At 39.3% G+C, this 25,340-nt stretch overlaps 1 long non-coding RNA gene across 4 annotated transcripts in view; it reads right to left on the bottom strand.

Annotated features, from left to right (window-relative positions):
- Positions 1-25,340, bottom strand: part of LOC106740377 (uncharacterized) — a 47,011-nt gene that overhangs the window by 6,481 nt on the left and 15,190 nt on the right. For 2 of the 4 annotated variants that reach the window (XR_009459925.1, XR_002090613.2), the window contains exon 3: positions 5,428-5,487. This is a non-coding gene — a long non-coding RNA (uncharacterized LOC106740377). Of the gene's footprint in view, positions 1-5,427; positions 10,026-25,340 lie in introns of those variants that run through there. The other 2 variants (XR_009459934.1, XR_002090611.2) reach the window with 2 other exon arrangements.

Genomic DNA, 25,340 nt, shown 5'->3' with positions numbered 1-25,340 from the left:
AGAACTGTTCTGGGCACAGCCCTGGAGTAGGCCTGAGGTTGAACGAATCTGACCTCTGACAAATCACTTCTACTCTCCCTGACTTTCCCCACACTTAAAAGGAGAATAAATAGACTGGCCTTTTTTGTAAATTTTCACATATGCTAATGAAAAATGCTGTTAGAGCTAAGGATTATTATTATTATTATTATTATTATTATTATTATTATTATTATTTAAACAACCACAGTAAAAAACACCCACCAGCTTCTTTAAATAAGACATGCATGTACAATGAAGCCAATCTTACTTTATATATTTCCTAGCCCTGTAGGTTATTAAGAGGGACTTGGAAGTATCTGCATCTGACAGGGAGGGAATGAAGTTGAAGATCAGTATGAGGTTTAGCACTAAGGGGACCAAACGAATGTTAAGTAAGGCACAGGATGGAAGAGTAGCAAATCATTGTCTGATCAACAGTACATTTTTATTTGTCTAAAAAAGCAGGGATTAATCCAGGTATGAGTCACTCAATCATTTGCACTGCTCAGTGGAGACCTCATACAACTATAGTATAGATGTATAGGCCAATCTCCAGTTGTTCTGGCCATAGATTTGAAAGGTTTCATAAAATGTTGGGAAAGCAGCCACGAAACCAAACAGGAATAGTAAATTGCATTACATCTAGCAATAGATGAATTGAATTTATGTTCTTTTTGAGGTATAGTTCAGCTCAGCCTTGTAGAACATGTTTTCTCCTGTCAAATCTTCCAGCCCATGAAAAAAGTAGAGGTAGCAGAGCTGGAATGATAGTGCACAAGAATAAAGGCTGACTACAATGAGGTCCTGCAGTAAGAACCTTCAGTCTTTTGTATTCCAGCCCTCAAAATTAGCCTTTTCTAGGTAAGAGTGGAAGAACTAGACAAATCAAAGAGCATGGGCGCAACGGCTTTTTCTGCAAATACCTGATTAAACAGGCCAAATTATAGTGAGTACCATTTATGCTACAGTTAAGTATGAGAAGCCCTTTTGTTAAATCATTGATACTTTTAAGTTACTGAAAATCTATACGCTTACTGGGCATGCCTTGTGTTATGGCACATTTGGATCTGAGGTTGGGTTGAGCATGTTGCAATATATAACATTCTTCCTGGTATTTTCTATTGGTGGGCTTAAATGGCACCTGTCTCAGTGTTCTGAATTTTTGGATCCTACTCTTAAATGTGATCTACATCTTGTTTTTGGAATAAACAAGTTAACTACCCAGGTGAAAGAAATGGCCTGGGATTATAAATTCTAATGTGACAGAAGAACCTTGCTAAAAAGGATGCCAGTGGAGTGCCTTGGTTTCCAAAAGGCATTTCTAACAGTTAGATTAAATTCATAGATGTAGGGTCGGAGGGGATCTAAGCAGATCATCAAGTCTGACCCCCAGCCCTGGGCAGAAATGAATAATGGGCTCATATGACCCCTAGTAAGTTTAAGCTCATATGGCCCCAGCTAGGTAGTTATCAAGCCTCCTTTTAAAGATCTCTAAGGTAGGAGCCAGCACCACTTGCCTTGGAAGCTGGTTCCAGATCCTGGCCACCCTGACTGTGAAGTAGTTCCTCCTGATGTCTAGCCTGAACCTACTCTCAATCAACTTGTGGCCATTATTCCTTGTTACTCCGAGAGGCACTCGGGGGAACAGGGGAATCTATTTCCCTCTAGTCCCCCCTGGTAAGTTTATAAATGGCCACTAGATCCCCCCTCAGCCTTCTCTTGTGAAGGCTGAACAGGTTCAGGTCCCATAGCCTCTCCTCGTAGGGCCTGCCCTGCTGCCCACTGATCATGCAAGTGGCTCTCCTCTGGACCCTCTTGATGCTGGCCTCATCCCTCCTGAAGTGCGGTGCCAAGAACTGGATTCAGTACTCCAACTGTGGCTTGACCAATATCACATAGAGGGTGAGGATCACCTGCTTGGACCTGCTCATAATGCATCTATAGATACATGACAAAGTGCAGTTAGCCTTGCCTCACATTGGCGGCCCATGTTCATTTTAGAATCAATAATGACTCCAAGACCTCTTTCTTTCACTGTACTTTTGAGAAGGGAGTTCCCCAGCCTATAGGTATGGGGAATGGCCCAACTCAAGAGTACAGGCAGTTGTAAATCTCATTCTGAGATTCTCAGTCCAGGTATTTTATAAAGCATGGATGGCCAACCTGTAGAACACTTACTACAAGTATGGCATGGGTAGCCTCCATGTGTAGCATGCAGCAGATAAGAGAAGAGGCAGACAGCACAGCAGCAGATGGGGCAGGAAGCAGAGTAGCAGATCGTCAGCAGCAGCACAGAGCAGGGGGCAGAAAGTCATGGCTCAGGCAGCAGAAGAGGATTGGAGTGTACTTAGGGAAGTCCTGGGGCTTAATTTGTGGCATGTCTGCCAATAAGATTGGTTCCCACTGGCATAAGGAACTTAAAAACCTCTACTCAGTGCCTTTACTTAGAAGGCAGAGCACCTAAAATTTTGGTGCTGCAATGCCTAATCCCTTTTTTGGCTCTTAAGGCATCTGTACATGACACGGGGGTTTAATTCTCCTTAAATTGAAGCAGTGTTTTTTTAAAAACATCGTTTCAATTTCGGGTGAGGTAAACCCCTGTGTCATGTACACCCATGTTCACCCGATCCTTTCCTGCCTCTCCAGTGGCGGGGAGGGGACAGCAAGCTGCTGGTGGGCAGAGCAGTCCCTGAGCTGGGGTGGAGGGGAAGGGGCTGGTGCTTTCCTCTGCAGCAGCGATGGCCCCTCCCCCCAGGTGGCACCTGCCCACAGACACCTGGCTCGGGCAGTCCTAGAGGGCACCACAGCTGTGGAAGGAAGCACCAGGCCTCCACGCAGCTCAGGCAGGCAGACTCCAGTGGTGGGGAGGAGAAAGATCAGGCTCACAGCTTTTCCCCCCCCCCCCCCTTCTGTGGAGCCTGCCTTCTCAGGCTGCTGATGGGCTGCCTGCATGGGCTGCCTGCACAGCCCTGAGCCACACGGAGCCCGGTGCTTCCCTCCACAGCTTAGGGTAGGAAACTAGAACTCCTTGGAGTTGTTTTAGTTTGCAGTGCCCCAAAGTCATTTGCCGTCCCAAAGTCATTTAAGGCACATTACACTGCCAAATGTGCTACAGCATCTGGAATTAACATGCAATACGCTGCTGAATGTGTAAACAGCAATGCTTTTAGCAGTGCAAAAGGCATTTAACCCACTTTAAACCACTTTACAGTATTGTCTACAAATGCCCTTAGACATCTACTCACCTTTCTGATACCTATGCCTAAGCATCACTGGGCGTATCTACACGAGATGCTTACTGCTCAGTAGCCTAATAACATTAAGCAGTAGCATGCCCGGCAAAAATTGTGTTAATATCCTACTGTGCAGGAAGCAGAAAAGCCCATGAGCTGGTGCTACTGCACAGTAGCACGACCAACTACACATTGATTTAGTAGTTGTTTAACCAAATACTAAATGTAATGCACAGTAATTAGGATGCATTAATGAACGTGTAGACACACCCACTAAAATCCTAAAGATCCCCATTTAATTGCTAAGTAACAATTAATAGCCATACCACCTAGCTTTCTGTCAGTGACTCTGAGCAGGCTGACTAATCTAAGCCAAGTACCTCAGCAGCCACACTTGCAGTAATCCTCAGCTACTGAACTCTGCCCCCATTTAGGAGAAGCAAGCATCCTGACTGGCTGCCGAGAACAACATCTATCTAATTAGCATAAGATGAGGCCCTAGTTTCGCAAGCCAATCAACAATTCTGCTGTGAAAAGTGCCCTGGCTCCTGACCCTTGTTTTTGCCTTATTTCTGAAGGTCAGTTTGGATTTCCTTGTGGACCCTGGTTTTGCTCTGTTTGGGGATTTTGCCCTGTGGATTGCCAGTTAGATTGGTACTTGGCATTTGACCCTTGGATCCTGACCCTGGACTGTGTTGTGGACTCTGCTTCTAGATTTCCCTCTGCCTTTGGCATATGGCTCCTGTTCTTTGACCCAGGTCCAGGCCCTGCCTTCCCTCAATGGCCTAACCATTAGGCAAGACGACCTATGCCCCAGTCCCTAACACTATCAATGTGTTTGTATAAAACTGCCTTTTCTTGCTGCTACTAATTTGCTCTGTTCTGTAGATCATACAAATGCTCAAATTGAATGTCCCCCAAGCCCCTTGCCAGCTGGGTCTGATCCAATAGATGTTTTAGAGTACTTCTCATCTACAACCAGACTTCTTGCTGACTCATACAGATATCATTTTACTCAATGGCGAGTCCTAAAACTGGGAGGTACAATATATGTCTCTGTTTTCAAATCTCTTCTTCACCTAACTTTAAATGGCCTTGAACTCACATTTCCTTAGAACATGACCCAAACACAAGGAATGCCTATGCACATGGAGGAAGGCTGCTCCGACACACTGTAATTACAGTGCATCAGAGCAGACTCGATTAATCATTTGACATGCTTTAGTTAAAGTGCCTCCACTGCCATTTTTCAGCTCGGGGATGCTGATACATGTGCTGCTCCAGGCACTTTAATTAGAGCAGCTCTCGGAGCAGCCCCTCCCTCCATTCCTGGAGCATGTCTATAAATGCTCAAGGTGATCACACCTGTACAGTGATGTTTCCTCAAAATTTCCTGCTGTGGTCTCATTTTCCATCTACTGTTTAGCTATTAATTATTCCAAGGAGCGCTCAAAAAAGACAGATGGACACTACAGTTCATTGGTTAGATAATTACTGGCATGTGGCAGACCTGTGCTCAAATATTTCTTAAATTGTAGGGTAGAGGTGGAATTTGAAGAGAGGTCTTCTACCTCACAAAAACAAATGCCCTATCCAGTTAGCTATAATAAAGATGGGGGCTTGCCCTGTCTCTCTTTTCCCCTGTTCCTTCCATGGTAAACCACAGAATCCTTTGAGAAATAGAGCCTAAAGCTCCCTCCCTTTCAGTATTTTCCTCTTACCTATCTTAGCTGTTTACTTAACAACATTCTGGTTTAAATGCACCTTTTTCTTAGTTGCCTAATTCTCTAGCTTGAAAACTAAGGGGGGGTTATGGCAATGCTGTCTAACATTGTTTGCAATTAATTTTTCCAGTTGTTGGTAGAGAACTGAGACTTCTAATCCTTCTTCTAGTGCTTGAACAGAGGCGGTCATAAAGTCCATGTAGAATGGAAAAATATTTTAGCATAGTCTTACGCAGAATGAGGGGAAAAATACTTCTACCTTCTTATTATCATTACATATTATGTGAAGTTGACATTTTACCCAGGAACAATATCATGATAACACTAAGCATCTGGATGGCAGAATTCTTAGATCTCAAAGCACATTCCAAAAGGAGTAATCCATGTCCTTAGTTCAGAACTGGTGAAACGGTGGTAGAAAAAGTTCATATAAAAAAGTTTATACTTACTCAGGATCACACACTGGGTCAGCAGCATAGCAGACAGTGCACTTTTCCTGTAAATCTCTCCTGTACTTAAGAAAGAACTGTGAGATCTCATGTGGGGCACCAATAATTAAAGAGATTTTTACATTCATAGTTTAAAAGTAAAGTTAAAACTATATTATGCACTAAACAAAAACAAACAAACAAACAAAAAGATTGGAATGCATTAAATTATAGCTCCCTTCAGTTATAATTAAAACAGAAATAATGATTTGCTATTTGATTTGGATAACCTTACACTATAATTTGGGGTAAAGTTGTTTAATTTTATGCATAGCATATGCTATGGGGGGTTTCTTTTTTTTTTCTTCTTTTGTAATTTGCTTTTGTTATTGAAAATATGTGATCCAATATAGTTTTTATGAAAGTGAGTTAAGCTAAAAATAGTGAGGGGGATACTTATTAAAACTTTACTATTCATCTATGTTAAAACCTCTTAAAATGTTAAGCATTGCAGTCTGCATTGTTTAATACAAATACAAACACTTTTATGAACCTGTTCCAAAATTAAAACAAACCTTTGTATCTGTTTTTGTGAGGTTAATTTCCCATAAATGTATGCAGCTGAATGTAATTCTACTTAACACATTTAATAACAAGAGAGCTTTGAATGGATTTGGAGTTTCAGCTAAACAGGCCTGCCAAACTGTGGATGCTTATGAACATTATTCAGACCTTCTGGACCTATGCATCATAGCAGCTAAACAGCAGTTGGAAGTTAATATCTTTACATAAACACACTGTAAAGACTTGTGTAGGACAAGACAAAACGGGGACCATAAATGTATTCTCTTCAATCATATTTGAAAACCTAGCATTATTCTGGCAGCATTTTCACTTTAAGAGAAATTACTTTCTGCATTGATAGTTATTCAAATAGTCCTTTGCCACAGAGCATATCCCCTGCAAAATTAAAAAAAAAAAGACATTTCAGAACAGATATTGTAACAAATAAAAGCTACATGCTTTCTCTGAAATAACAGTGTAGCAAAGGTTCTTTTATGAGTGTGCTACTGTTGACTAAGTAGCCCTTATGCTATAATTATGATTATCCTCCCCACACACTCATTGATTTGTTTCAACCACCTGTTACATCTTATCTTTAAGGTGCACTGTAATCTTTTAATGATAAGCACTGTCTTTTTATTGCATGATTGTACAATGCTCATACAACAGGGCACTGGTCTTTGATTGGGGTAACATAGCAACTCTGAGACAATTGAAAATAGGCAACATGCCCTTGCTCCTTCTTCTATTTCATATTAAATGACAAAGGAGTTATTTTCTTTCATTTAATCAGACACTGCAGTATTTTTAAGAAGTCACCGAAACTGGTGGATGCAGTTTGCATCAATTTTGGAACCTGACTTTTGTACTTGCATCTTGGTACTTTCACTATTAACTATCTGAGCGGGTGTACAAAATTAAAGATCAGAATCTGGCCCTGTGTGTGTGTGTGTGTGTGTGTGTGTGTGTGTGTGTGTGTGTGTGTTGTACACAAACAATAAGTAGTGCCAGTGGGCTAGAAGCTCAGTACTATAAGATCAATAGAACTCCAAAGGATCTATCCAGACTTTCAGTTTGGTAGATGTCATGATGGAGTGCAATGAACAAATGGAGAAACTGTTCCAAATCTCACTGAATTCAGACTAATATGAAGCATTTCCCTGAAGATTATTACAATGCCCCATCTCCTCTGGCAACATTACAAGCTCCCATATTAGGTTTCCATTGGCTTTCTGATTTTGCAGAGCTACCCTGTCCCTAGGCAGTTAGCGACATGACAGTGAAGTGAGTGGCCATTAAGAGATTACCACAAGTAACTCCTGGAAACTTTTGGCACAAGTCAGAGAGAAGCATTCTCTGTAGAAAAGATGACCCTTTATTCCCACTGTCTTGCATCACGTTTTGACACTGTTCCTTCTCTAAACCCTATAGTAAAAGGCAATGGAGAAACTTCTGAGGAATGAGGAAATAGTACCTAGCCAGTGGTTACAAAAAATAAACTTCAGATAAGAGATTGAATATAGTGGCATAAGAAAGCATGGACCTGTGGCAATAATCTCTGGTAAACAGCTCATTTCAGCTCTGTTTTTAATTTCAAGATACTATTCCTTATTGATACAATTTTAAATCTATGGGAAATCATATATTAAAAAAATTAATATTTTTACATTTAGCAGCTTCAAAGAATAAGCGAGTAGAAATAGTAGATATGGTGGTGTCTTACACTTCATATGCATGCAGGAATGTAAAATAAATATTCATGCAAAATATTTTTGAGAGAATTTACAGCAGAACAAATCTAACTTATAGCAAAGAAATGTCTTATATTAAAATGTCATCCTTTGTGCCCAAAGGTCATGTCATAAATTAAAGCCAAAATTAGTCCAGCAGGGTCCTATTATCTTTCTCAGCTGGAATCTTTAATAATATGACTTAGACTGACCTTGTTTCACTATTGTTCCAAGATACCTTGTTAATATTCCGCTTTTGCATTTCAACTTCCACTCTTCATCATGTACTTTTTCCCCACATAGTGCTATAGTTCCAGCTGTACCTTATTCAGTTTACCATCTGTTGAACATTTGGATTCAGCTGTAAATGCTGGCATCTTTACTCTACTGGGACTTCCTGCCAAGTGACCATTCTTTTTTCTTTATTGCATCTCAAAGGTTATTGTCTTGTGTGGGTGGTCTAACTTCAGAGGGTATGTGTGCTATTTACTTTATTTCTGGAAACAATGCTCTGTGTAAACAAATACCTTATGAAACTGAAGATTTATTAAAGCTTGCCATGCAGATAAGTACATGTCAAAACTAATGCCTTTGAAAAGATTGTTTCCTGCCTAGCATCACATAAATCAGAATTTCAGAAGCTTCAGAGGCACAATATTAATAAAACTCTCCATAAAAAAAAAAACAGTGTATGTGAGATGCAGCTGGTTTTAAAGACTTGTTTACATGGAAAGAACAGTGACCTTCATTTTCTGCCCTCGGAAATTTACCTTAGCTGTTTCTTATCTTGCCCACAGTTATCCCTCTCCCCCTTTCCCTTCTCCATTGGAAGCAACTTATATTTTAACTAATATTATATAATCTTTGAGAAAAAAAATACAAATATGCTTGGTGAAATGTAAAAAAATCCCTGCTTATGCTGAAGTACATTAGTAAATCTGTATGCTTCTTGCTGAATTTTGTTTACCAAGAGAAGAGTATAAAGGGGTCTATAAATAATACTGAAAAATACATTTAAAGGAATTCTTAATCATGAAGAACAGATTTTTAGAAGTTACCACTGTTTAGTTAAGGCACTACACAACCATGAATAACACATTGCATCTATGATGAATGTGGCATTCCTCACCAATGCTCTTATGGAAAAAAAATATTCAGATCCCCTAAAATGCTTAGGACTAGGATTTCTAAGAGATAACACCCTTCCCATTATTCACTTTAGTACTTGTACTCAGCTGAACATCAAGTATGTCTAATTTTGGGACATTGGTCAGATTATCCTCAGCGATGTAGCCCTGGCTTTATAATACAATTCTCCCTGTTGTCCAGAAAAGGCTAACTTTGATGACCTTTCAGACCAAGTCCAAAAATCATTTTTGTATTGGAAAATAGGTGGATACTGTTAGCGGATACTGAGAGTGCAAGGTAGTAAGGGTATGTCATTTTGATTCTAACTCTTTTGGCTAACATCCAACCTCTCTTCCATTTTGTTCTGCTTTTCCTATCATAGATTCTCTGCTATACTCTGGCTAATTTAAAGAGGAAGAGCCAGGCTAATGGAGTAGATTTGAACTCAGGAAGTTGAGGTTCATTAACCAGCTCTCTCACAAACTTCCTACTGGACCTTAGGTAAGTAATTTCTCTGTGCTTCCAGGTATGTGCAGACATTCCACTTAGATTGACCTACCTAGGTTAGGTCAATCTAAGTGTTGATCTGTATAGACATTTTGGGAGGTTAGATCAGGCAAAAATGTCTGGTCAAATCTAAATTAGTTCTCCTTAAGAGATGCAGTAAGTTAGGGTTAGCTTGAATTAAAAGATGTATGTACATGTTCAGAGCGCAGCCCTGGGGCTGAGAAATCCCAACTGCTTATCCTAGCCCCAGGGATGCTCTCTTCCTACCCCCTCAACACCCTGACCAAGCTATTTTTATCTCTTCTCCGAGTCCCCATGCTCTCAGACAGACAACTCTCTCCTGCAGACTCACCAGCCTGCCCAGCAGACCTGCTAACCTCCATCCAATCCCACCTGCCCCTGTCCCCACCCCAATGTACTTAGATCAGGTTAGATCAGGTTCCCAGCATGGTTCCCAGCACTAGTAAATGTGTGTATACCCTAGACCTGACCTATGATCACGTGACTTAAAGTAAGCTACCTCATCACTGACTGGGTACCCCAAATGTGTGCACATACATTCAGTTATCCATCTCTTAAACATGAATGATAATAACTTGAAATCTCTTTGGTTTAGGAATTGTTTCTTACCATATATATGCATAGTGCCTCTACTAATGTGTCCACATCTCAGATGTGGCACCTGATCACCAGGGGTCCTGGTTTTCTCAGATTTTAAACAAAATCCCTAATTTTCAGGTTAAAAAAAATGTAACCCCAAATCCACATCTTGCCATGATTAAAATGAAGCACCGCTCTATATATTTCACTTAAATTGCAGAAAAATGTGGATTTGGGGTTACTTTTCTTTAACCAAAAAATTGAGGATTTTGTTTAAATCAGAGAAAACCAGGATCCCTGATGATCACTATTGGAATATACATAATAAACATAAAAAATAGCAATAATAATTTACAAAGAAGCATCAAATATCTCTCAACCACATTCTGAGTATTTTATTTGCACTTGCAAATCCTGAGTGATATGCTAGGATGGAGCATCTTTATACTTTTCTTTCCCCTAATTTTGGTCCATGGGAAGATGGCAGGTGGTCATCCCTCCCATACTGTAATTTCCATCTACTAGGATTTTCCTGGCATGATTATGGGCAAGTGTGCCCTCAAATATATGAAATGGTTTAATCCCAAAAGTGCTTGGTTGTTCTCAGAAATACTACATATGAAAGGATATGGAACAGTAAAAAGTGTTAAAGAAAAATAACTGTAAATGGTAAAAGTACATCCATATTAATATGTAGGACTCTCAAATGAGTTCTGCTAAAACTTTTATATTAAAAACACTATCCAGGTCTTTGAATATGACATTCTGGGCATGTCCACACATGCATTTCAGCATGCCTAAATTTAACACATATTAGCTTAATGTACATTAAGTGGGTTTAGGCTGTAATACCTACACGTGCCGGTATTAAAGCACATTAATGCTGTGTGTGGATTGACTTGGGACAAAAGTTCATCCCAAATCAGGCCACACATAGAGTGTTAATGTGCCTTAACATGTGTACACATTTGATAATAGGCTTTAACTATTTGTGCTGAAATTTGATACCTGCAGGTATTAAATTTCAGCTTAAATAGCCTAAATTTTTAATGCTCATTAAGGGCACACACATATAGAAATGCACTCCAGTGAGCCTTAAATTTAGACTAATGTGCCTTAAAGTATATCATATAGATGCACCCACTATTATACATATTTGTTACAGTTGTCAATCTGCATTCTATATTTTGTCACTTGTAAAGCCACATTTTCTAAATGTTATGGACCTAATAGTACAAAGCCCTGAACTAAAAAAAACTGAAACTTTCAAGAGAAACAATGGGAATTAGGTTAAATCAGTAAAATTTGGGCAGAAATTTTACATTTAAGGGGAAAAAAATTGAGGCTAACAGGTTTTCTAAATAAGTGACATTTAGAAAAATTACAAAAATCTGTAATGTTAGGAATAGCTGCTGAAGAAATGGATTTTTAACACATTTAACTAATTTTTTTTGAGTTTTCCATAAAAGATTCACACAAGAAAAAAATATTAGTTTAAAAATTCAAATGGGAATGGGTACAGAGAAGGGCTACTAGCCTGCTCAATAGGATGCCGATTGTCTCATACAAAAGAAAACTAAAAGAATATGGTTTATATATTCTAGCAAGATGAGTGAGAGAAGGGATAGGACTTAAAAAATAAATAAATATATGGTAAGGGGATAAAAGACAGAAGTAGAAGAGCTATTTAAACTAAAGGGCCATAGCTAAATTCCATTACCCTTTATATGCTGAAATGGCAGTTTTCCAGTTGCATGAGTGGTGTTTTTGACCATGTGCAATTAATTTGAAGCAATTAACTCCAAAGCAGTTTGAGCCGGAGTAAACTTCTCCTTGTTGCACAGTCTAGATATATGCCTGGGACTGCAGCAATTTGAGCTAGAGCAGAGCAGTTTATGCCAGGGCTGGAGGTACAGGGGGTTAACTCCAAGCTCCAGGTGGTGGCCTTGGGCAGTAGAGGGGCTGGCTGGGGCAAGAAGGTGCTGAAAGTGTGGAGCCCTGTGTGTAGGCCCCACAGCTGGCTGCACTGATCAAGCACATTTTATGCCTCTGGTCGCCATCTACATGGTACTTATTATTGGACTGGATTTGGACTCAGCACTTATACTTTTGTTCCGGGCAGGCACAACTCTCAGACCAAGCACAACACCTGCCAGTCAATAATAGGTGAATTTATTGATACAGAATAAAAACAAAAATGCAACAATACAAACAATCAAACAATTCTATATCTAACAATCCTAGGGCTGTCATCCGAGTCAAAGTACATCTGGTCAGCATGCAGGCTCCATTCTGAGGCTCTCTCTCTTAGGTGTCAGCAGTCTGGAGGTGGGATGCTGAGGCCCACAGCTCCCCTCCAGTGGGGTGCATGACAAGGGCTGCTGGTGTGTGTCCTCTTTCCATTGCAGCCTCAGGGACCCTTCCCAGGGGACAGGGACAGGGAAGGGGGGCCCTCTCAAGGAGAAGAAGGAGGAGGACGACAAGGAGGGATGGGAGGGATGGACTTACTTACTTACTTGTCACAGGAAATACCATGACCACTAAGGCACTTTTTCTATTGGCAGGGGAAAATCATTTTCTTGGCAGGGGGTTGTACCTTGGCTGAGGTATGGTATACTTAATCTCCCACTTTTACTTCCAGTGGGAAGAATCTGGCTATATGCCAACTTTATGGAAATAGGAGACTCATCCCTAGTTTGCTCCTGTGGCCATATGGCTGAGGGCAAGTGAAACTTGGGGACAACTACACATAAGATGCCCACCAAAGGATTTGGAAGCATGAGGCCCCAGGTGGGGGTGGAGGATGTTTGCCAGTAGTAGGGCCACATTTGGTTCTTGACTGGCTCAGGCATTTGGAATTGATTTGGCTGATTTGACTTGAAACACAAAAACTTTTCCTTGAAGAAAAACCAACCCCCTCCCCTAAACAAACAACCCCCCCGAAAAAAACCTCTAAATGTGTTTATGGAGTACCTGCGTTAAAACTTATAGCAGTTTCAAAAAAGGTAACATACACCATCAATTCTGGATGAACTAAGTCTATGGGTACCTGTAAAGTCAAGGTCAGTGTTTTCAAATTCCTCCCCTCCCATGGGCTCAGGAAAAACTGTAAGGAAAGGGCTGCAGGGGGAAGAAGTTGGGGGACAGAGGGAAAGGAGTCTACCTGACCCCCCCCCCGATTTATTTTTCCTCCCCTAGGAGTGGGAAGGAGACAAATTCAAGGTAAACTTACAATTAGATTCTATACCTGGAAAATTATAACAAATTTATAAATGTTCCATATATAGAATCTAATTATTGCAGGGGGTAATCTTATAATCAGGGCCATTTTACAGTCAGGTAAATATGGTAGTATGCAAGAATATCCATTTATGCCATACAGTGAACTCTTAAAAGTAATTTTGTCTTTCGTAGGTGCATGACACTCAGAAAGGTAAAAGGCAATTAATTTTACTCACTTCAGTGTGAACAATCACATCTACACATACACCTTTTAATATATATGTACTAATCTCTCCACACACACACACTGGATTTCATCTGCTATTGTATTGCTAATTCACTTAGCTTCATTAAGTTCAGCAGAATTTCCCTTCCAGTCTTATTGAGATTCTAAACAATATGATATAGCCTGCAAATTTTACCACTATCCTGTTCATCCCCCTTTCCAGATCATTTAACAACGTAAGTCCTACCATGTAACCTTGGGGTAGCTAACTGTTAACCTTTGTCATTTTGAAAATTGATCATTTTTTCCGCAGCTCTGTTTCTCATTTTTTAATCAGTTTCTGATCCATACCAGTATATTGCTTCTTATTCCATCAGAGTTTAGTTTCCTTAATAGCCTCTTGTGAGGAACAAAAGTAAATAGGCATTTGTAAAATCAGTCAACTGATTTAGTACTTTATTACCTACTATCACTTTTACAAATCAATACAAATCCGTAGCATTTTTCTTCTTTTTTTTAATTTTTCTTCTGTCTTTTTGTGATGTTCCTTATCATATTCTCTTCCAAGACATTGGTGAATACTAGCTTAATATTATATTCTGTTCAAAATCAAAATATTTTTTGGTGAAAAAAGAAACAATTGTTCAGTTACTTTCATTCAATGCACCATGTTTTATGTATCCAATGTTTTAGAAACTGAACATAATGATATGCTACTGAACCAACTGGTCTCATCATATGGCAGTGCCCTCATATCGTATGCTCCCAGAAAGGTCACTATAATGTTGCAGCAAAGGTGATAGTAAACTGCTTGATCATAGTTTGCTAACTGTAAAAACCAAAACACAAAAAACTTCTTCGCAGTCTACTCTGAGATGACCAAAAGATGTTTAAGGATCTCTCTTGCACCTGGAATCTAGAATAGGAGGAACAAGAGCAAGCAGTTTGCAGTAAAAGTTTTCCAGAACAGTTACTTGGGACTGGTTGCGGGGAGTATCAGTGATCAAAATCAGTCATTTTCTAAAAGCAGCTGGTAGAGAAAGTGTCACCAACTTAGCAATATTTCAAAGGAAGGAGGAAGAAAACAACAAGGAATCAAATTTCTTTCTTCAAAATCATCACCATGGAGGTCAATGATTTCTAGAGGAGCAGGCTTAGAAATGGTTGCATATCAGGTTATAAACCTTGGATGAAGTGCTTCAATTAAATTAAACTTAATCGATTTAAATAATTAATGAACAAAACCTACAGTAAATGAATAGATCCAAACCACACTTTCAAACTCAGGGGAAGAGGGAGGCAAAATAGAAGGCACTGATCAAATAGCTAAGGTTTTGGCTTACATCTAACTATAGTCTTTTGATTTATAGAGATTCATTTACAGCTTTTTCCTAAGTATGCTTTGTTCCAGCCAAAGATTACAAACTATAACTACAATATATTACGAAACACCTTAAAACCCAAGTAAGATTTTTATTTTATACCTGGATTGCACTGAGTGCTTGAAAAATATTATAGAAAAGCATTATAAAACTATAACTAGAGTACATAAAGTTCTTGCATTATGTTCATGCTGTGAAAGGGTTTCTAGTCAATTATACTGACCTGAGTTTGAGTTTGTACCTTGTGGTTAGACTCAGGGTCAGCATCATTTTCCATTTCCATTCTTTAAATACAACTAAATGTGCATTTTTCTTTTCATAGCTTACAAATGGAAACTTTCAGATACCAGTTTCTGGGTGATTCCTTTGTGAAATCTATTAGATATATGGAGTTCTCTACTTCGCTTGATGGGAAATACTTATTGTGGATCTTAGTTATAGTCCAAGAACTCATATACTGAAGATATTATCATGACGTTGGGTAAAAACAAGCTTATTTTTTAAAAACGAATTTTAACTTTGCATTGAATAGTGTCTTTGCTGAAAGATCTTTGCCCAAATCTGAGAGATACAAGAGACATTAGAGGTACAAACTTTGAGTCTTATGCATTCTGAAAAACAGCGATTGTTGAGGGCACTTATCTTCCAGCAGATCTAAAGATTTAAAGAGGAGCTATTTAAAAGACTGCATACTCTTATCTTGAGTTAATTTCCTTTCATCAGAACAATTCTTCTAACTGTTCCTCATGTCAACACATCTGCATTGCAGCTCTTGGCTTTTTCTTGATTTCCTGGACTCCTGAACTTATGAAACCATTTCCAAAACTAACAACAGATCTTTTGTAATATCTTTTGTAATACCTTTATCATAGCAAGAGGTTGAAAACATGTCTTATGACTCCCAGTCTAGCAATGCATTTAGCAGACAGTGTGCCTTTGCTATAAATCTCTGTGGTACGTAAGAAAAAGCTGTGAAATCTAAAGTGGAGCACAAATAATTAAAGAGTTCCTTACATTTGCAGCTTAAAAGTCAAGTTAAAAGTATATTATGAACTAAATAAAAAACAGACTGGAATGCCTTAAACTGCGGGTATCTTTAAACTTCATTAAACTGGCCATGAAAAGACGTGATACAAATGTGTGTCATGATGCCCAAGTAAATTCAGGTGTGCATGTAAAATCATGAGCACTACAATTATGTCTCAGTTTTCCTGCTAAGTGCATCTAAACAGTTGTCGCAGGATTGCATAACTACATCAATGGCAGGACAGCAGCTATGCATTCAGTGACTAGAAGGGTGATGTGTGTACATACCAATCCCAGGACATTTCTACTCCGCAACAAACAAAACCAGGGACAAATGCAATGCTTCTTCCTAACCTTAGCCATCCAGCTCTATGGGCACATCTACACATGTGCCTGTCTGCATAGTTGTTACTACATTTCTGACCCATTCTGTTTCCAACCCTACTGTTCATTGCTACTGCACAGTAGCACTAGCATCACTGTTCATGCCCGTTGACACTATGTCACCATAGCAACGAGATGTGTGATGTAGCATCGTGTATGGATACACCCTGTGGATGCGTCCACACATGCAAGCACGTGCGCTTGCAGCAGCTGAAATAGAAGCAGTGCAAAGTTGAGCTGGGGCTTTTTGCCTCAGTGCCAGCACCTGTGCTGTCCCCAGCAATATAAAAAGCTGCCCTGTCCTGGCCCCAGCAGTACAAGCTGCCCTGGCAAATAGCTCAGGGCTACTCGCTCACAGGAGCTTCTGAGACCCAGCCAATTGGTACCTGGGGACATTACCCCTTGTGCCAGCCGGACTGCTATTGCAGCCCTGAGAGTTCCCTGTACCTTTTACCCACTGCAGCAGTCTGGCAGTGGGGGCTACTGCCTGGCTGTGACCTGCTGCACACCTACCAGACTGGGATGAGGCATCTGCCCCCTGGGCCAGCTGCCAGTGGGCTGTGGCTGCAGGGGTGACCTCTGTGTGGCACTACTGCCATGTTCACCCTGCCCAACCACCTGGGCAGCTATTGCCTGGAACATGTTCCAGGTGTGGTTACCTGCTTTGAACCATCAAAGCATGTTCTCCTGGCCCCAGCTGGCCAAGAGGTCAGCCACAGCCGGCTGGGTTCAAGATGCCAGCTCTTAGCAGCCAGGGTCCTGCCACTGGCCTCCCTAGCACCAATTCTGGTTATTGGAAAACTGAAAAACCACTGATAAAAAAAATCCCAAAGTCATCCAGTTAAATACCCCCAAATCCATGTTCCTCCACAATTAAAAGACCACTATAAAAAGAGAGAGAGAGAGAGAGAGAGAGAGAGAGAAAGTGAGACAGAGAGACAGCAATCAGTTGGGCAATTTTTTATAGATATATCTACAATGTTAAAGCACTGGCTGTTGTGGGGCTATGGCCACACAGGGGCTAGGCCCCCCTGCAAGGTCCACATGCCCCACCCCAGTCCCCCAATTGCTGCCCCACCTGGCCCCATCCCCTGCCAGCTGCTGCAGCCCCCCTGATGGCTGCCCCACCCAGCCTCACCCCCCATTTGCACCCCCAGGTCCCCATGGCTGCCCCCACAAGTCCAGGCACCATCGCTTACAAAAAAAAAAAAAAAAAAGAGAAAAATACAGAACCCCCCCCAGAAAAAAAACAGCCTTTACTAACCTTAGAAGCAGGAGCTGGGGGGGGGGGCCTCCGGGGCCTCCTGGCAGAGCCCCCCCAGGTAGCACAGTGCATTGGGGGGCAGGAGGGCCCAGGCTGGGGCCACTGGGGATGTCACCCTGCCTTGTGCTGTGCGGGAAGGGCCCCAATGAGTCAGATGGCAGCTCCAACTGCTGATAAGTGCCGGGGGATTTTTTCTTTGCTTTTTAATTTGAGCATGCTGGGGTAGGGAGGCAAGGAGTGGGGGCCTTGGGAGGCTGGGGGGGATGAGGCTGGGCAGGCCAGGGCTTGGGGGGCAGGCTGGGGCTGGGCACCGCTGGGATCAGGGGCCGGGGCCCGGCTTAATAAAATGGAATATGAACTCAAAGTCTGGGAATACATTAATTTAATACATCTCCATATGGAGCAGACTTCCATTACATTTAGAAGTTTCACTGTGTGGGGATATACCATCTGTAGTAAAACAAAAACAAAAAAAAATCCTTTTACTTAATCAAGGCAGGAACTGTATATAGGAAAATAAAGGTACCCAATAGCAGGAGTGAAAGGGGATATATATAGTTCTCATTATGGTGGACTCTCCTAAGCATTGCGACCATTATCTATATTCTATCTGCTTTGAGGACAATCAATCCAGATGAAATTACATCCTTAATTATGGCTTGGCTCTTCTTTGCTCCAACTGATGGCTATGGATATACATACATTTAACCCTGGTTAATCCAGGGTTAAAAGTTGGAGCAGTTTTGCTATATTTTTATTTTTCCTAATCTGTTCACACTTAATAGTTAGAATGTAGCAGCTGCTGTCCTTTTGAAACATTCCTCTATTGGACAGCTCCAAATATATAGATGTCCATACCCCATGAAGATACTCTTGATTTACACCCATGAAAGAGTAAGGCCACAAGCTATAAGGTTTCTCTTAGTTCAGGTGCATGGAAAGAACATTTTTATTTGTATTCTACTTTGTATTTTGTATTCTCCTCACACAGCTGCGTATAAGTGGCTTAATTTTTCCTTTTTTTTCCCCCATCACTTATTTTTTACTTTACAAACATGTTCTGTCATTGAAACTGACTTTGCTCTCTAAAACATCTGTGGTATGCTGCTGCGGAGAAGGTCACCTTATCTGCTGTTGCTACGTAAATTTGATATTTATTAACCTTTGATTCACTTGTCTTCAATTCCTAACACCATCTGTGTTCTAGCTACATATTAACAGCAGTGGGATCAATGTGTTGTGGAAAAAAGTGTGAAAACAAGAGTTTACACCATCATGAATGTGAATATATGATATGACATTCAGACAGAAGGAATCTATAGTTTGCAATTCATGTGTGTACAAAACTAAAGGGAAAATTGAACCGGGTACAAATCAGGGATTGCATAGTTAATCACCAGGGATCCTGGTTTTCTCTGATAAAAAAAATAAATTAAAAAATACCCAATTTTGAGATTCAAAAAAGTAACCCAAAATCCACATTTTCCATGATTAAAATGAAACACCACTAATATATACATATATGTGTTTATGTATGGTGGTATTTCACTTTGATCACAGAAAATATGGATTTGGGGTTATGTTTATAATCTAAAAAATGGGATTTTTTTCAATCAAAGAAAACCAGGATCCCTATTAATCACACAGGCCCAAATACTCATTTTTCTGCATAGAATTTTGTTATGTTGGTCAGTGAAGCCTGGGATTTTGGGATAATATACATTTGGCTTGGCTTTTTGTCCACCACCATGTTCAACACTTACGTAGGAAGCAGGGCATCTAAAAGACTAACTGGTTCAGAGACATTAGTTTTTGTACACAGTCTACTTTGCCAGATGCATCAGTGCTCCCTGCCCTACTTTTGGTCCAACTTCAGATTAACATCACTAATAATCTCTGGGCAATACTTAGAGGAAGAGACTAGAAAATATAAACATATGTCTATCACAGTGTGGCTATGAAAGGCATGAGGAATACAAAGCCTGCTCCACCCTAGAGGTTGCAACAGTAACTTTTGAACAGCTCTGTTACTGCTCTGTCCCCTGAGTTGGGAGTGGTGGATGATCCAACCTATTCTCTTGTGCCCAAGAATAAAGATGAAATATATATCCGGGAATGGGACCTGGGCTGTAATCTTCCATCTCTCCAACTGCACTTCTATTCTATTAACATCATAGTCATAAACATATATTTAACCCTTCAGTAGCCTTCAATCTATTCAGGTATCCTAGAATACTTCTCTTTATTATTTTCATGCTACTTACAACAACCTAGTGTCCAATTGTTAAGCATGTCTTTCATTTCTAATCTAAATCCTTGCTTATATAATATCATCTACAGTGCCTTTGCTAACCAATCTACAATAGGTTTTTGGTTTAAATTGGGCATTGCACTTTCAATTTCAGTTTTAAATTATCAGACTAGGTATTAAAGCTGTATGTAGGTACTTTGTAGTCCTGGATAATTGATGCCTTAAATTCCTAGCTGTAGTTTCCAAAGATTCACTTACAGGTAAGGCGTCATCAGCATGAAGTACTTGAGATTTGTTAGCTAAGAGCTAAGTCTAATTTAATTTAATTAATTAATTTCCCTATGAACTAACATTTTCCCATTTAAATACTGTTTTTTTTTCTTCGTCATGGGAGAACTGTCTAACATAAAAAAGGTGCAACAATTTTGCTGTGACAAAGTCTCTAGACATGAAAAGCAGTTTGGATAACAGTCACTATTTTCCTCAGTTAAACAGTGGAATTAAAAAAAAAAAAAAAAAATGACTGTAGTATTTGCCAAAACCCCCAAAACAGCAGGACAAACAGATCAACTCCTTCTCCACCATTTTAGCCTATCACTTTTTTGATACACATGCTTAGACCAATAGATGTCACAACAATGAAACATTACAGAGAGCACTCTACACAAGAAAGATGACCTGTTTTTGTCAGAGTACACTGTTTTAATATTTTATTAAAATTGCTTCTGTGTACATTGTGCTAATTGCTTACACCTTGGGACAGGCAGACTAAGTCTGAATGAATGGGAAAATAGATTTTAAATTCCTTCAATGTTAACAAGGTATAGAAACAAGGTTTTGTCTCCAAATTTTAACTGATATACTTATCAAGACTCAGAATAGCAGAAATCATTTAAGCTTTCCATGTTTTAAGAGCTGATTTTAATAGCCAGTGTATGCCAAAAATGAAATGGCTTCTTATATGCGTCCTGAAATCCTGCTCAACCCAAACATCTCTTCCCTTCCAACTGAGGCTACCAACAACAATAAACCCATATTGACAAAGGCTGTGGTTGGGATCCGGAAAAGACCTGGTATGTGGCAAATGCATTAGATATTAAATTTTCCAACTTGATATCTTTAGGATTTTCTATTTGGGAGAGTCCAAATGCTGACTGCATACAAAGTCACCACTTTTCATATATCCCCTATTGCTCTGGCTGACAGAAAGCAATAGCAAAAATTTGGGAAAGTAAGCAGATGCTGATTCTCTGCAGCATCTGTCATGTGCAGTTTACTAAGGCTAGCAAAAGCAGCAGATGTCTGTTGTAGAGCATTTGTACTACACACACAGACAGGATAGGAGACCAGCCTGTTAGTTGGTTAGACAGATGGTCAGTGATCACTAAAGACCTTCTTGTCTGCAGGTATAGCTCAGAGGGTGACAACCACTCCATACTACTTCTCCATCTCATTTTCTTCATACCAAAACCTAAGGCTCCTTTTGATAAGGGAAAGTAAAAACCATGTGTGCTTGTAAAATTTGTCAGTAAGCAAATGGTTTTCATGTGTTTTCACCTATATCTGTGTATATAGTTTCGTGGTGGTTATCTGTCCTTTGTTTTTTTGGTGTGGTGTTTGGTATATTGATGTTTTAATTGTTTTAGGGTTTTTACAGGTGGAAGGGAGTTTTTACATGGGATTTGCTTTATTTTTATTACTGTGAAATACTTAAAATCTCCAGAACCTGTATTTTTGCAGTACAGATACAGTTCATATTTGTCCCTTTCTATATATACATATATGTCTGTCTGTTAGTATAAATTGAGTTCATCTTCCCCAATTCAAAATGACCCTATCTTAATTTTGTATCAACTTAGTTCTCAAGTTCCACAGATCTAGAAAGACTGATCTATAAGAGATACCTTTGCTGCAAGGTGTTAACTTAGGCTGGATTTTTCTCATTGTGCCAAAGCCGAATGTAGTCATGCAATTAAAGAATGGCTTCTCTAAACATTTTACAGTAATAACCCAAGACTCCTCTGAAGAACTGAGGGCATCCTTTCCAGGCACCTTTGCCAGGATTGAAGGATGAATGGGTCATGGGAAATTCTTTTTGTAATATTCTTGTGGGGAAAATTAAAGCTTTATAATGACAGAGTGAAGAGCTATATATATAGTTGGTATGTATAAATGGTATGATTATATGGTGTTTGGAGTGCAGATTACAGTATCATTGTGTTGATGTTGAAAGCCTGACATTTTAAAGCTTGGTTTATTAAAAAATTAAAAATATATGCCCTAGACCCTATACCACAGGTGTTACTTGCAGCAATTTCTTTATGGACTATATGGGAATGAAGACTGAAATCATTTCCCACCATAAGACATAGCCCATGTGGCTGATTCACGTTGTTGAAACAGGATGAGGAAACTCCCGGTGAAGCTGTTAATACTGTTCCATGGATAAGCAGGTGTCTCTGACAGCCAAAGTTCCTGGAATCTTTCAAAAGCATTAGAAGGCAACCTATCATGCATCTGAGAAACAGGCTTATCCAGGTGCGTTATTAATAGGAGCTATTTTGCATCTTGTTTTTGTCCACCACAGTTTCAATTAAAAATAGGATTCTTACAGCAAAAAGAAGGCTTCAACCATCTCTGACATCAGGAATATTGTGGACACCGATACAAAGTTCCTTTCAGATCTAAACTACTTCCAACACAGTTCTCCATTTTTCATGTAGGAGACATAAAAAGAACCAGTAATCACTCAAACATGGGAACTAACTAGTCGAGGGCATTTACTGTATGTGCATATGCGCCAAATATGGATGTTTTGAAGGAAATACAGAAACAGTCCATTCCATAGATCCATATCCATTTCAACAAACTACTTCTTGGTGGCAAAAGTGGAAAGAAGATGAAATACTTTATTTTGAGATTGGATTTTGTTTGAAATAAATCTTTGTTTCATTTGGTATTACACATACAAACAACGCCTGGAGCGTATAATGATGGTATCTGATTAAATTATGAGAAGGCAGCCAATTTGTAAATTAACAGACCTACTTTGTTGCTATTTGTGAGGTCATGTTTGCTATTCTTAAAAGGAAGGACATCTCCTAGGCTTTCCTTAAAATATTTGCAAATTCTGAAAGTTTCACAAATGCTCCCCTTTTTGTAGTCCTGTCTACTTAAGTTCTCTGGTCTGCCTCCTCATGTAGAAGATACTCACAATGTGCCCTGTGAGGAAGATGAAATGGTAGTAATTAATCCTGCTTTAAAAGGGTTTTTTTATTATTATTATTTTTTAATCAATGAGCAGAAACAGTATTGTAGATATGTTTACACAGCCTTCATGAAGTTCCACTTGGAAAAACACCCTATCCATTTTTTCCCCACTCAGTGTGGGTGTCTACATGTGCTATTGTGGTGCCTGAATAAACTGTAGAGCATATTGCTGCAGAGGGGCTTGCTGGGGCATGAAGGAGCTTCAGGGCACTGCTAACTGGCAGGCAGCCCCCACATTGAAACACTCTCAGCATCTACATGTATGCTGCTGCAGAATTTTTTACTCCATGGCAGAATAGTACTTGTATTTGCAAGTACCATCATGCTGCAGAGTAAATTAATTTACTTCAGCCTAATAGGAGCACATGTGTAGATGCCAAGAGATTTACTGTGCAGCTGATTAGTCAACCACACAGGAAATGTCTTGTGTAGACATTCCCATCATGCATCAAACCCCAGAAAGTAGCCAGTTTAGTTTAGCCCTGAATACATGCTAAAACATGTGCTTGAGGCACAACTTTTTGGGTGTGCACTCAGGGCCACACAAAACAAGTCATACGGTCAGATTCCTGGGCTTTGATGTACCCTAAATGGGAACAACTATGTGAGATGAACATTTCAGAGGTGCTTCTGGAATAACCACAGAGGCTACACATACACATGATTTATGTCCTGAATATGTAGCATTAAAACAACCCTAAAACCGCTAGGCTTAATTTTATTTACTCAAGTGATTTGGTAAATACTTAATGTATTTTAACAAATCAGGATTGCTTCATAAATAATAAAAAAGGAATATACTTTTAAGGAAAACTGTTTCCTATCAGAAAATATATATATATTTATCAGATCTTGATTATATTATCTAATTCCCATTTAAGAGTTTTTTCACCTCCCCACAGAAGTTTGGTAAACTCTACTATCATTACAGGAGTAACTGGACCAGTGGGATTATTTAGCATAACAGTTCCTGTGCTCCTGAGAGTATTCAGGGTCTGTATGGATGGAATGCAAAGAATATCCAGAGGTGAAATCCAGTACCAGATTACAATATTTAGTAAAAATTATACAACCTCTAGCTAGATCTGCTGAACATTGTGATTGGTATTAAAAAATAATTAACTGCTGCCAATGTAGGACTTGCATAGAGGTTCTTTGCTGCATCTGTGAGGTTTACAAAGATTACTCTGACCAAGTAAGCAAGTTCTCATACAGCAAACATTAGTGTCTTCTGTGGAAGAGATGAACTGTCATGCTGGCCACCCAAAATCTAGGTGAATTACACCTTGAAGGGACTAGACTTACTTTGGATTTTATTTATTTATTCTAGTGCCTTCCAGCCAATTGGCCAAGACTTGCTTTGTCTTGTGACAAATTGCACATAGAATCTGATTAAGAAATACCCTTGAAGGATACACCTGAACAATTAAATATTTTCAGAAAAGCCTTTGACTTCAGTTTCCTTTTCTTATGTGCAAATAGGTTTGATCAATCTTTTTTTCCCCTTCCTGCATGAGCCCTCAGATTAAGAATCAGCATATCATGGCCTTCCCTGATAGCAGTGAATTATTAGCAGCAAAACTCTTCATAAAGTAAGCTTTGATCGATCAGGTCACCAAAAAAAAAAAAAAAGAAAGAAAAGAAAAATCAATTTTAAGTACTATTATTGTCCTCAGAAGAACCTTAAACCTTTTACTTAGCTATATAGACTGTTACTTTTCTTGCACTGTTTTCTTAACTTTCTAAGAAGAACTTCACCACATTTCTTGTGGAAAGGTTTCTTGGTTTCCTATTGTCTGAAAGGTTACATATATCTGCCTTCCCTGAAGGACCAGGTGATAAGATGCTAATGGGAATTGAGAGGTGGCTTATGATTTTATACTTTCCATTTCTGTCTGTTCGTGTGACTTACTTGTATTTATGCAAGATGACATAGTTAGACAGGAATGAACTTTTTTGAAATGTCACCCAATGCTGATAGAGCATAAATATATTCAATCTTTTTTTTTTTTTTTTTACAGTGTCCATATGATAATAACATCCACAAATCAATGTGCCTTAATTATAAACTGACTAAACTAAACTAATACACAAGCCAAACAATGGATTCAGAAGGATTTAACTGCCCCAAATAACTTTCAAGTGCAAGCCTATAATTATATTTTTAATCCTCTATATTTTCATACAATGCATTGTACAAGTTTTCAATAGATTTGTTATTTCACTTGTATATTTTTTAATTCCATAATTACTATGAGAGAGGTAGACTAAACAAATATTTATGAGAGGTGGATTAAAGTATATTACTTTACATATTTTGGTTCAATTTCCCATTTCTTGTATTTCTAAAGCTGTCAACTGAATATGAAAACAGTTAATA

Source organism: Alligator mississippiensis, chromosome 1 (genome assembly GCF_030867095.1).
Source record: "Alligator mississippiensis isolate rAllMis1 chromosome 1, rAllMis1, whole genome shotgun sequence".
In the NCBI taxonomy this organism is placed as follows: Eukaryota; Metazoa; Chordata; order Crocodylia; family Alligatoridae; genus Alligator; species Alligator mississippiensis.
This window is presented reverse-complemented; position numbering and strand designations above follow the sequence as displayed.